Raw genomic sequence first — 13143 nt, 5'->3', positions numbered from 1 at the left:
CTGAAGTCAGAACAGCAAATCCCATAAAGAATGTAAACGCTCAGTCATATGCTCGCTGACATATTCCCCCAGCCAGCTTGCCACTGGCAGTTGAACCCATGGCACAGTATTTAGCATGATAAGATCTCATCACTTCAGGACTATACCAGTTTGACGATAAGCCTGAAAGTTACTGTGCATGGTACTCCTCATTCGCCAATGCTACCGGTGGAGTCCAGCTCGAAGCAACCCAAGAGTTGGATCTTATGACAAAATGGCTGGGAAAAGAATCATGCGAACAGGTGAGATGCATACGTTCAGTGTACATCAACAACCCCAAGCTAGCCTTACGCAAAGCATGGGAGAGACTTCGGGAGTGCTATGCAGCTCCTGAAATTATTGAAATGGCACTATTTCGACAGCTGGGAAATTTTCCTAGGGTGTCAGCCAAGGACCACACTAAATTAAGAGAACTTGGAGATTTAATCATGGAGATCAAAGGTGCTAAAGAAGATGGCTATTTAACTGGCCTGTCATATCTAGATACTTCATATGGAATAAACCAATCGTGGACAAACTTCCATTCTGGCTGCAGGAAAGGTGGGTAACCTGTCTCAGTGTGTAAAACTGAAGTCTCTACAACTAACAATGACCCTAGAAAGAATTGTCCATTGCACAACAAACCCCACCCCCTCAAAAAATGCAGAATGTTTAGAAAAAAAACCTTTGACGAGAAAATGGCCTTTCTCAAGGAGAAAAAAATGTTTTAAATGCTGTTCCTCTACTTCTGACCTCGCTAGAGAGTGTACAATCCCCGTGAGGTGCTCGGAATGCAACAGCACTAATCACGATGGGGCCATACATCCCAGCCCGTTACCGCAAACCGACAAAGCTCCTTCACCCTCACAACAGGATGGCGGGGAGGGAGATGATCACCCTGATACAACCGTTGTCAGCTCGAGCTGCACAGAAGTTTGCTGTCAAGGTCAGTCAAGCCATTCTTGTTCAAAGATCTGCCTCACTAAGGTGTACCCTAAGGGAGCCAAAGACAAGGCCATCAAAGCCTATGTAATTCTGGACGATCAGAGCAATCGCTCACTAGTCAGACCAGAGTTTTTTGACTTGTTCAAAGTAGAGAGTATTCAGTTCCCATACTACCTTAGAACTTGCTCAGGCAGCGTAGAAACATATGGCAGGAAGGCAGAAGGCTTCCAGCTTGAGTGGCTGGATGGTAAAGTTGTCATCCGTCTCCCTCCACTCTTAGAGTGCAATGAAATTTTGAATAACCGCACTGAGATCCCGACGCCAAGTGCAGTGCTGCACCAGCCACATCTCCACCACATTGCCAAGCACATCCCAGAACTGGATCCAAAAGCAGAAATACTCCTGCTATTAGGAAGAGATGTTCTCCAGGTGCACAAGGTTAGGCAGCCCCCTTTGCCCAACGCCTGGATCTGGGCTGGGTGGTGATAGGAGAGGAGTGCCTTGGCAATGCACACAAACCAATAGTTAACACACTCGACTAATGTGCTAGAGAGTGGCCACCATTCAATTTTTTAACCCTGCACAAGCTTCATGTGTATCAAGGAAGCACGACAAGGCTTTAACAAGTGTAGTAAAGTAACCAAGGAGACACTGGGACAGTCAGTCTTCGCTCAAATTGAGCATGATAATAAACTTGCTCCACCAGCAGAAAAACTCAAATGAGCGCGACACTTGAGCTGATCGAACCCGAAAGAGACTCGGAAATTCGGCCGCAAATACAAACAAGAGTCACCTACCTGGAAGAATTGATACGTACTAACGAACACTTTCAGCAGTTCTCCACTTTGAATTCCTTAGTGAGAGGACTTGCGTTCCTCATTCACATAGCCAGATCCCACAAACACTCATCCAGAAATAGTAAATGTAAGGGATGGCGCAAATGTAACTTACCTCGCACTGCGGACGAATTGGCCCAGGCAAAAGACATCATCCTTAAAGCAACTCGAAGAGCAGCTTTTGCAAGGGAGTTTTCGGCCCTCCAATCTAATAAATCAATACTAAAGGATAGCCCTTTGAGGAAACTCAACCCGATCCTGAAGAACGATCTCATTTGCATTGGAGGCCGGTTAATACACTCTCGCCTTTCAGCTGCAGAAAAGAGCCCAGTAATCCTGCCCAAAGACAGCCATGTGTCCTTACTGCTCACGCACCATCACCATGAACAGGTAAGGCATCAGGGCTGTCACCTGACGGAAGGAGCAATCAGGAGAGCGGGACTGTGGATCTTGGGAGGCAAAACACTGATCAATTCAGTACTCCACAGATGTGTAACCTGCAGGAAACTGCGAGGGAAGCTGGAAATTCAACGTATGGCGGACCTCCCACCAGAACACCTCAATGCCAGCCCTCCTTTTACATATGTGGGGCTCGATGTTTTTGGTCCCAGGACTATCATCACTAGATGCACCAGAGGAGGACAAGCAGAGAGCAAACGGTGGACCATCATGTTCAGCTGCATGAGTTCAAGAGCGGTACACATTGAGGTAATCGAATCTTTGGATACATCCAGCTGTATTAATGCTCTCAGGCGCTTCTTTGCACTAAGAGGCCTTGCAAAACAGTTAAGGTCTGATTGCGGCACGAACTTTGTTGGAGCATCCAAGCAGCTCGGGATGGACAAAACAGTGCAAAGGTACCTCAGTGAGCAGGGATGCAACTGGGAGTTCAACACACCACACGCCTCTCACATGGGAGGCTGATGGAAGCTGATGATTGGTATCACCAAAAGGATCTTGAATTCAATGTTTTTGCAGCAACACACCCGACTGACCCACAAAGTACTGTGCACACTAATGGCAGAGGTCACAGCCATTATAAATGCATGACCACTCCTACCTGTCTCTTCTGACCCGGAAAGCCCCTTCATACTCTCGCCATCAATGCTCCTTACGCAGAAGACAGGAGCTCCCCCTCCACCTGGGGACTTCTCAGATAAGGATTTGTACTCAAAGCAATGGAGACAGGTTCAGGCTCTGGCAAATCAGTTCTGGTCCCGTTGGAGACATAAATATCTACCTTTGTTGCAACACAGACAAAAGTGGACAGAACCTCGCAGGAATCTTCAAGTTGGAGATTTAGTCCTGCTCAGGGATAAGCAAATCGCCCGCAACAGCTGGCCAATGGCCAGAATCACTGCCACATTCCCTGGTAGGGATGGACATGTCGGGAAGGTTGAGTTGAAAACTTCTGATCAAGGTGATGTGAAAACTTACCAAAGGCCAGTTGCAGAAGTCATTCTACTTCTACCTAAGGACTGATTTAGAGACTAAAGTTTTGTATTATGTTCATAGTGACCTTACAAAGGTCAGGCAGGGAGTGTGTTTCCCTTAAGGCATTTGTTTAGCTTTATTACATTTTTGCTTTAGTAATTCGTTTAGTAATTATTTTCTAGTTAAAGTTAAGGTTGTTGAAAGTAAATTCATTGTCTGTGATGTATCGCGGCATGCGATGATGTCACACCCGGTTTCGTGGCGTCTTGTGGGAAAATACTGGTTTGGAGAAACAGTAAGGCGGGGGCTTGTGTGTGCAGGATCAGCGTGAGAAAAGTTTTTATTCTACGCACTAAGAAATATCATAGAAGCAACGCCGTAAGTTAATAAGATAATCGATATGTTGAAGTAGAAATGTTAACGCTGATTCTGTTAAAAGTAATTACGGTTGATAAAGTTTATGTTCTTTGTTATTGAAAGCGTTGCTGGATAGTTTGTGTGAGGTGTATTTAAAGCCAGTTGATAGCGTAGGTAGATTCTGACTGTATGTTGTACTTTAATGTAATATAGTTTGTTGTAGTTTTATTTTTACAAGTATTGATGATGTAAATGCGATGCCAAGAAGGAAATAAATACTGTATATATTTTGTATTGTTTTATCAACAGTTTTCAACATATGTTAATGTGGATGAGTGAACAGTAAACGGTTAATCTTACTGAAATTGTGCCCTCATTGACTACGTTTTAAACTCCGTGTTTAGTTCAGAGTTCTTACTCCTTTACGAGAACACTACAGACAAAATACCATATAACTGAGTTACAAATTGTGCATTTGAATAAAACGCAGAACAAATTAGAAAACTACCAATACTACTACAGTATTACATGTAAACTGTGTATTAGTTCCTAATAGTTATCAATGGACGTATTCATCATAGCTGTGTTCTTTTAATTTAGAAGTCTAGTGAAGATAATGGACTGTGTTCATCACATTCCTGCATAAAGTCAAAACAAAAAAATAGATTTATCAAAATCACTGCATTTTGGATCAGCATCCATCGTCCCAAATGGATTACATAACACATGCACATGCAACTGTTGCTATTTAAAAATGGTTTGCTCTGTAACGTCTAACAGGCATTTCTGGCATATCCAAGTCCGAATGATTGAAGCCACAGTGAGCAAAACAGATCTGAATTGTCTCACTGCTTATTTCTCACCAACAATCAGTGATAAAAATCACTGCTTTTTGAACACAAACACATGCAAGTGATGTTATTTAAAAATTGTTTCCTCTGGACAAGTGCACAGAACTGATGGCAGTTAGAAATCTTTTGGCAACAGTCTTCTGTCCCAATTAAACTCAGCTGTTTTCTCAACTAGTTTTTGTTCTTTAAGAGATGTTCCAATAAGCAGCTGTGTTGATTAGCTGATGGCCTAATTAATGAGAATCCGCTGTATAAAGTAGTATATACAGGCAAACAAATGAGTTGCGATTGCTATGATTACCCAGTGCAAGTGATTTCCTTTTGGTCTACTTTGCCTTTTTCACTATGCATTTTGGCTATTTTGAAGGCGATTTCTCACCTATGGAATTGTACAGAGTGTTGTTGTTCTTGTTCATTCTTCAGAGTCGAAGATGACCACGACTTCTGTCAGGTGGAGGGTTTGTGACTGTGGGTCCAGAGGTGACTGGTGAGGCCAATCTGGGCCCTGAAAGCTCGCCCACATGTGGGACACATGAGGGAAGGTGCTGCAGTGGAAGTGGAGGTAGCTCGAGCCTTGCGCGCGGCGCATTTCCTCTGAGCCTCTGCGGTGCGTCTGATTTCTGCTGCATACGGTCCTTTAGTGGTCCTGCTCCACCAGGTTAGGTGGTCCAGAGCAAGCGATTCCCAGCTACTGGGATTGATGTTGAGGTCTTTGAGGGACACTTTGAGGCAGTCTTTGAAACGTTTCTTCTGCCCTCCAACTGAGCGCTTGCCCTGGCTCAGCTCTCCATACAGCAGCTGTTTTGGAAGTCGACTGTCAGACATCCTGACAACATGACCAGCCCATCTGGCTTGGGCTTTCTGTAGGAGGGTGTAGACACTGTGGGTGCTAGCCCGCTCCAGGACCTCCGTGTCTGGGACTTTGTCCTGCCATCGTACGTGGAGAAGTCTGCGGAGGCAGCTCAAGTGGAAGTGGTTGAGCTGTTTAGTGTGTCTGCTGTAGACAGTCCAGGTCTCGCTGGCATAGAGGAGGGTGGTGAGAACCACTGCTCGGTAAACCTTCAGCTTGGTGGTAAGGCTGAGTCCTCTCCGCTCCCATACATTCTCACGGAGTCTCCCAAAGGCGGCACTGGCTTTGGCAATTCTGTTGCTGATCTCTGCATTTATGTTCACCGCTCGTGATAGAGTACTGCCCAGATAAGTAAAGCTGTTGACTGCCAGTAGCTTCTGCCCCTTTACTGTGATGTATAGTTCCTGGTAGGGCTTTCTGGGTGCGGGCTGGTACATAACTTCGGTCTTTTTGGTGCTGATTGTAAGTTGTCACAGGCTCGTGAGAGGCAGTCCATTTCTCGCTGCATCTTCTGCTCTGTGCTGGTGTTGAGGGTGCAATCATCAGCGAATAAGAGGTCTCTGACGACGGTCTCCTTTACCTTTGTAACAGCCTGTAGATGCCGGAGGTTGATTAGCCCACCGCCAGTCCTGTATCTGACGTGTACAGGTACAGCAGGCAGTGAAGAAAGCTAATGGCATGCTGGCCTTTATAACAAGAGGAATTGAGTATAGGAGTAAAGAGGTCCTTCTGCAGCTGTACAGGACCCTGGTGAGACCCCACCTGGAGTATTGTGTGCAGTTTTGGTCTCCAAATTTGAGGAAGGACATTCTTGCTATTGAGGGAGTGCAACGTAGGTTCACAAAGTTAATTCCCGGAATGGCAGGACTGTCATATGTTGAAAGATTGGAGCGACTGGGCTTGTATACACTGGAGTTTAGAAGGATGAGAGGTGATCTGATTGAAACATATAAGATTATTAAAGGATTGGACACGCTGGAGGCAGGAAGCATGTTCCTGCTGATGAGTGAGTCCAGAACTAGAGGCCACAGTTTAAGAATAAGGGGTAGGCCATTTAGAACAGAGATGCGGAAAAACTTTTTCACCCAGAGAGTGGTGGATATGTGGAATGCTCTGCCCCAGAAGGCAGTGGAGGCCAAGTCTCTGGATGCATTCTAGAGAGAGTTAGATAGAGCTCTTATAGATAGCGGGGTCAAGGGATATGGGGAGAGGGCAGGAACAGGGTACTGATTGTGTATGATCAGCCATGATCACAGTGAATGGTGGTGCTGGCTAGAAGGGCCGAATGGCCTACTCCTGCACCTACTGTCTATTGTCTATTGTGTATACCATCCTGACAATCACGGAAGGCATCATTCAGCATAGCAGAGAAGACTATGCTAAAGAGTGTAGGGGCAAGAACGCATCCTTGCTTCACACTGTTCGTCACTGGGAAAGCTTCTGACTCGTCACCATCATCCAAAACTTTTACCATCATGCCATTGTGGAAGTGCCAAACACTGGTGATGAACCTGCTGGGGCAGCCAAACTTCTTCATTATCTTCCATAAGCCATCTCTGCTGACCGTATCAAATGCCTTGGTCAGATCGACAAAGGTCATAAAGAGGTCGCTGTGCTGCTCTTGACATTTTTCCTGGAGTTGGCATGCAGCAAATATCATATTGATTGTTCCACGCTCTGCACGGAAGCCACTCTGGCTTTCTGGTAGGAGACTTTGCTCAAGGTGTTGGAGAAGGCGATTAAGCAGGACGCGAGCCAAGATCTTCTCAGCTATGGACAGGAGGGAGATGCCTCGATGATTGTCACAAGTCTGGCGGTTGCCTTTCCTCTTGTAGATGTGGACTATGCTGGCATCTTTCAACTGTTGCGGGACCTTTCCTTAGTTCCACATAGACTGGAAGAGCTCAGTCAGCTTCTACATCATTAATGGGCCTCCTGCATTGTAGACTTCAGCAGGGATTGCATCTGATCCTGGTGCTTTGCTACAAGAAAGTTGCCTGATGGCTTTTCTGTCTTCTTCTTCTGTGGGGCGGTTGTCAAGGTCCAGGTTGATCTCCACCTGAGGTAGGCGAGCAATGGCCTCATCATTGATTTCGGCAGGGCGGTTGAGGACCTGGTTGAAGTGTTCAGCCCATCTCTCCAAAATCTGCTTTTTCTCTGTCAGCAGCTTTGTCCCATCTGCACTGAGGAGGGAGGAGGAGCCAGAGGACTGAGGTCCATACATAGCCTTCAAAGCGTCGTAGAAACGCTTGGTGTCGTGACTGTCTGTGTAGCCCTAGATCTCATCGGACTTATTGCTGAACCAGACATCCTGCATCTCACGGAGTTTCTTCTGCACTTTCCGTCTTGCACTGGCGAAGGCATCTATCTTTGCTTGTGAAGTGGGATCGTTCTGGTGTGCTCTGAACAGTTGGTATTTCTCTGACAACAGTGCCTGTATCTCCTCGTTGTTCTCATCGAACCAGTCCTGATGTCTACGGATTGCTGGTCCGAGGTGTTCGAAAGCGGTAGAGTAGACTGCATCTCTGAAAGCCGTCCACTGCTCTTCAATGCTGGTGTGGTCATCCTGGGGTGTGTCAAGCAGCCTGCTATGTAGGTCTTCACGAAATTCTTCTGCAACTACACTGCTCTTCAGCTGGGAGACATTGAGCCTCTTTGCAGTCTTCTGACCTTGGGGTCTTCTCACAGGCAGGATGCGAAGTTTAAACTTGGACACTATGAGTCGATGATCCGTCCAGCAGTCAGCACCACACATGGCCTTTGTCACTCTCACGTCATGCCAGTCCGTCTTTCTGGTGATGACATAGTCGATCAGTTGCCAGTGCCTAGAGCGTGGATGCATCCAAGATGTCTTGTTACGGGTAGGGAGGCGGAATAGGGTGTTGGTGATGACAAGGTCATGCGTAGCGCATGTCTTGAGGAGCAGCAGGCCATTGCTGTTACACTTGCCAATACCATGTCTACAAGAATCCCTTCCCAGGTCTGGTAATCTGTGCCCACTCTGGCGTTAAAGTCCCCGAGGACAATAAGCTTCACTGATTGTGGGACTGCTGCTATGAGGATATCAGGTTCCTCATAGAACTTATCTTTGATGTCATCTGGGTTGGTCGTCATTGGGGCATATGCGCTGATTAGCGTTGCACTCCTCTTATTGCCAAGTGGGAGCCGAAGCATCATCAGGCAATCGTTGATGCCCTCTGGAAGCTTGGCAAGTTTACGAGCGAGGTGGGACCAGATGGCAAATCCAATGCCAGCCTCTCGTCGTTCAGTGCTGCTGCGACCGCTCCAGAAGAAGGTGTACCCACCACCACGTTCTGTAAGCTAGCCCTTGTCTGCTAGGCGTGTTTCACTGAGTGCTGCAATGTCCACATTATAGCGGGTTAGTTCTTTGGCGACCAGTGCTGTTCTTCTTTCTGGTCTGACAGCCTTGGTGATGTCAAGCAGGGTTCGCACGTTCCACGTGCTAAGGTTGAGCACCTTCACTTTCGTCTTCTTTGTAGTTCGACCGCTGAGTGGGATCCCTGCCAGCCGCGGTGTGCTGGCCAGGGTAAGATGAAGCAGGCTATGTTTGAGGCACCTTTTCTAGCCCCTTCCTCCATGGAGGTGAGCAGAGCGATTCCTAAAGAGGACTGCTCAGACACCCAGGGGGCTGCCGAGCTCCGCTGCTGCTTCATTCCAGCGGAAGAAGACCCAATGCCCTGGGCCGCCTGTGTGCAGGTTTGTGACTACAGCTTCCAGTGTATCCACACCTGCTGCTTCGCCACTCGTCCATCGCCACAGGACTTGAAGTTTCTTAGCGGAATGAGTTTGGAGTCGTGACTTGCGCTTGACTTGGATTAAAGTGAGGGAGAGTTGTGCAAATCGTCAGCCTCACTCTCTCGTCCCGACCTATCTGTATCCAGTTGCAAGATGGAGTCGAGGCGGCTGGAGATAAGTCGGGATGCAGTGGATGGCCAGCAGTGTCCTACGTGTCTCACTGTTCCCTGATTGCGCTCCACAACGCTTTGCTGGGTCCGTCTTTCTACTCGTTGGACCGCCGAGTGGTGGTCTCCTCCACGTAGTCCGCCGAATTCAGTCTTCGCATGCGTAGGTAGACAAGCCCTAACTCACCGAGGGTTTGAGGCCCATCGGCTACCCTCACCAGGTTTTGCCGGCCAGTCGAAGCCGTTGCCCGGGGTATGGCCGCTGTTGCATGCAAACAGCTACGAGGAACCACTGGTGAGAGCTGAGTGTCAGGTGAGGACCAATGCGAACAAACTACTCAGAAGAGTACGACGTGTTCCCCGTCAGAGGTACTACCTCTCCCTGACACCTCATACACCCCATACAGAGTAACAAATAAAGAAGAGCAGGGTCAAGTACATCCTTATCAACCAGTCTGCATCAACTGCTATTAGAAGACAAAAAGGAAAATATATGTTGAGGATTTATACAGACACATCACTGCTTTATTTTTAATTTGAATTTGAGTGATAATCAACAGTTGTAGGTAACAGGTTGTAGAAATTGTATGTAATTAACCAAATCCTAATCATGGTGTTAAAGGGAAATCTGTAATTTATTTTGCTCTACCTCAGTCAACAGTGCCCTTACTATTTATTGCTTGCTCACATCGTGTCCTAGAAATTCAAACACAGTATTTCTGCTAAAATTGCCAATGTCACTTTCAGTGTGCTGTTGTACATGGAAGCAGAACAATTCTGCTCACAAAAATTGCAGAACAGAAATCCTTCATCTTTGTGATATTTCACAGGAATCGTTACTGTGTATTAATGTTGTTTCTTTTAACTCATTGGGAGATAGTAATACAATTTCTAGCATTGTATTCTTTAGACCAAAAGGTCTTGCCTCATACTTATTCTCTATACCACAAAGCAGAAATTAGCTGATTGCTACATTCACCAAAAATATGAATTACATATGTTTGCGTTGGTGCAATTTGCAGATTAAAATTGCACTCCTATCCCCTATCTAACTCATTGACATGAATATTGGACTGAAAGGTGCAATCACTATTCACCTTTCATGGCTAGAGAGGCTTATTGCTAACCTCAGCTTTCTGACAAAGCAGCACAATCTTCCCAAAGGGTCAAAGTTGTTTGTGACAAAGTTAAACTTTCAGCAAATATTCCTTTCTCAACTTCTTGTTGCAAACAAGGACCAATCTTCAGTTCTTCAGTTCAATGTAAATTCCAAGGAGTAACCTGTTGAAGTCGAAATGACATTTGGATTGTGTTAAGATCTGTGTTTTGCCAAAGGAAGTAATCATGCAAAAGCAAAAAAAAAAAAAAAAAATTGGGCTGTGTTAATCGGCCTACATTAAACCAGGCAACTACAGCTAAGTTATTTGCATCATTGTCTTCAGAAGCTTTTAGACTTTCTTTGTAAATTACCTTGTCCCAGTAAAGGTATCTGGAAAGCACCACATGCAAATGATGTCATCTAGTAGCAAACATACAAACATTAGGAAGCATTGGGGATTGTTAGAAATGACAAGGAAAATGACAGAAAGAAGAACTAGAATTTGTTCTTCAGTCTTCAATTTCTGCGATGGATGACTCCTTTGCAACTCACTGTTATGATCTTTCAGTTCATAAAAATTATACCCGTGTTTTTAACTTTTGTGTAATTTGGATATCTTTTATAAATCAGAACCTCTTTTATTAGTGTTCAATTTATGATAAAACTATTTGTCTAAATTTAAATGTATATCATTAAATATAAAATAAGCTATGTTTAAACTACTTTGTTAGCTGGAAGTTTCTCTTCCTGGGTAGGAAGGGGAACCCACCACTTAAATAGATATTGAAAGCTAGATCTCACCACAGAGACAAGACAGGGATGTAAGCTAGTCCTTGAAAAGTAGGTGGATACAGCTTAGCCAGTGAAAATACCTGTAGATGTCTATATCAGATAAAGCTTAACATTTTCTTTTGAGTTTAGGGCTTTGCAGATAGGGAACCCAATACCATCACAAGGGAAGCTGTCGGACACCATTTCTAATTGCTCTAGAAAACACCCTTCTCTATCATAAAGTTATTATTAAAATGTGCCATTGTCTCTAATGATTTAACATCTCTCAACTACCTACATTAATGTTAAGTATGGACTGTTTTCAAATACTTTTCTATAATTAACATCTGTTAACTCAGTGAAGGTTCCTCTATTAGGACTGACTATTGCTCCATAACACATAAAGCCTACTTTTATCTATATTCTCCACAGGACGCAAGGTAATTATTAATATTGTAAGTGTTAATATTTTCAGGTTCATTGTTTAGGTGTCTTCCTTTCCTCGCTCTTTAAAAAATGGATTGCATTTTTTGTCATCTGAGCAGTCTTCAATACTAGTAGAGCTCTGAAATGTGATATTTTAATTCTGTGGGATATGCTCACACAAAAGACTGGCAGGGAAGCAAATATGAAAGCTGAGGTCAGGACAGAATTCAGGTTGTAATTGCCCTTTCTAGCTGCAGCCTCTGACACCCGCTTTCCTCACTCAAATTATTATGGAAACATGCATTTTGCTGCAGGACATCGTCTACTCCTGAAAGTCCACAAGTAAGCAGCAAATTAAAGCATAGAAACAAATGCTGACAAACGTATGGATACCAAAGCACTCGGTATTCAGGTTAAGGTCACTGATTGGTGATGCTTCTGAATTCTTCGGTGGCTCTTTAATGCCTTTATTTTTTCAATGTTTAAATCTGGCCTGAGGCTCTCCCAAAACCAAGAGTTTTGACTTGATACATCTGCCTCAAGTGTGCTTCAGTGAGCAGAATTTGGATGCACGACTTGAGCATGTACACTGTAGCTAATTTCCCAGGAGGCATCAGTGTTGCTCATATCGGAATATATTATTTTCCTTCTAACGGCTTCCACTTAATAGCCCTCTGTGAAATGGTTTTGAAAGGAGTGAGACAATGCAGCAAAATAAAAAATGGAAAATGCTGAGAATGTTCGGTGTGTCGGAGATTATCAGTGGAGAGGGGAACAGTTAAATAAATCTCCTGCAGGACTGAGCTAAGTTAGAGCTGTAAAACATTAAACATTGAACATCACTGTGCAGCAACATACTCTTCAGTCCACAAAGGTGTGCGGAACTAATTAAGTTAGTAATTTAAAGCCTTTTAAACTAGTCCCTTCTACCTGCACAAGTCTACACCCCTCCATTCTCAGCACTCTGCCTGCTGAATGCCTTGATTGTTTAAGCTAGATTTTCATAAATTGTATTTCTTCATTGTCTTGCAAATGCACGCAAGAAGCAAATCTCAAGGTAGCATAGGGAAAAATTAACATATGTTGATAGTAAATTTACTGTGACTGTAAACTTGACAGTCCACCAGAGGCAAAGCGCTCCCCACCGTGGAGCACATCTATAAGGAGTGCTACCACAAGAACGCAGCATTCATCATCAACGACTTCCACCACGCTGACCATGCTCTCTTCTTGCTGCAGTATCAGGCAGGGGATAAAGTCCCTCACTATCAGGTTCAGGAACAGTTATTATCCTACAGAGCCGTGTGGATGACTTCACTCACTTCAACTCTGAACTGATTCCACAATCTATAGACTTACTTTCAAGCACCTTAAACTCATGTTCTGAGCTTTATCTATCAATCTATTTATCTATCAGATCAGAATCAGGTTAAATATCAGTAACATTTGTTGTGAATTATGTTGTTTTGTGGTTGTAGTACAGTGCAATGCATGGTAATAAAAAAGCTATAAATTACAATACATTTATAAAAATTAAACTAAATAATAGTGCAAAAGTGAGGGAAACATACTGAGGAAATGATTTTATTGCTATTTTGGGTGATTTTCATTGGGATGGCCTGCAGATAATGAA

The sequence above is a fragment of the Hemitrygon akajei genome, chromosome 1 (assembly GCF_048418815.1).
Source record: "Hemitrygon akajei chromosome 1, sHemAka1.3, whole genome shotgun sequence".
NCBI lineage: Eukaryota > Metazoa > Chordata > Chondrichthyes > Myliobatiformes > Dasyatidae > Hemitrygon > Hemitrygon akajei.
Note: the sequence above shows the minus strand (reverse complement) of the source record.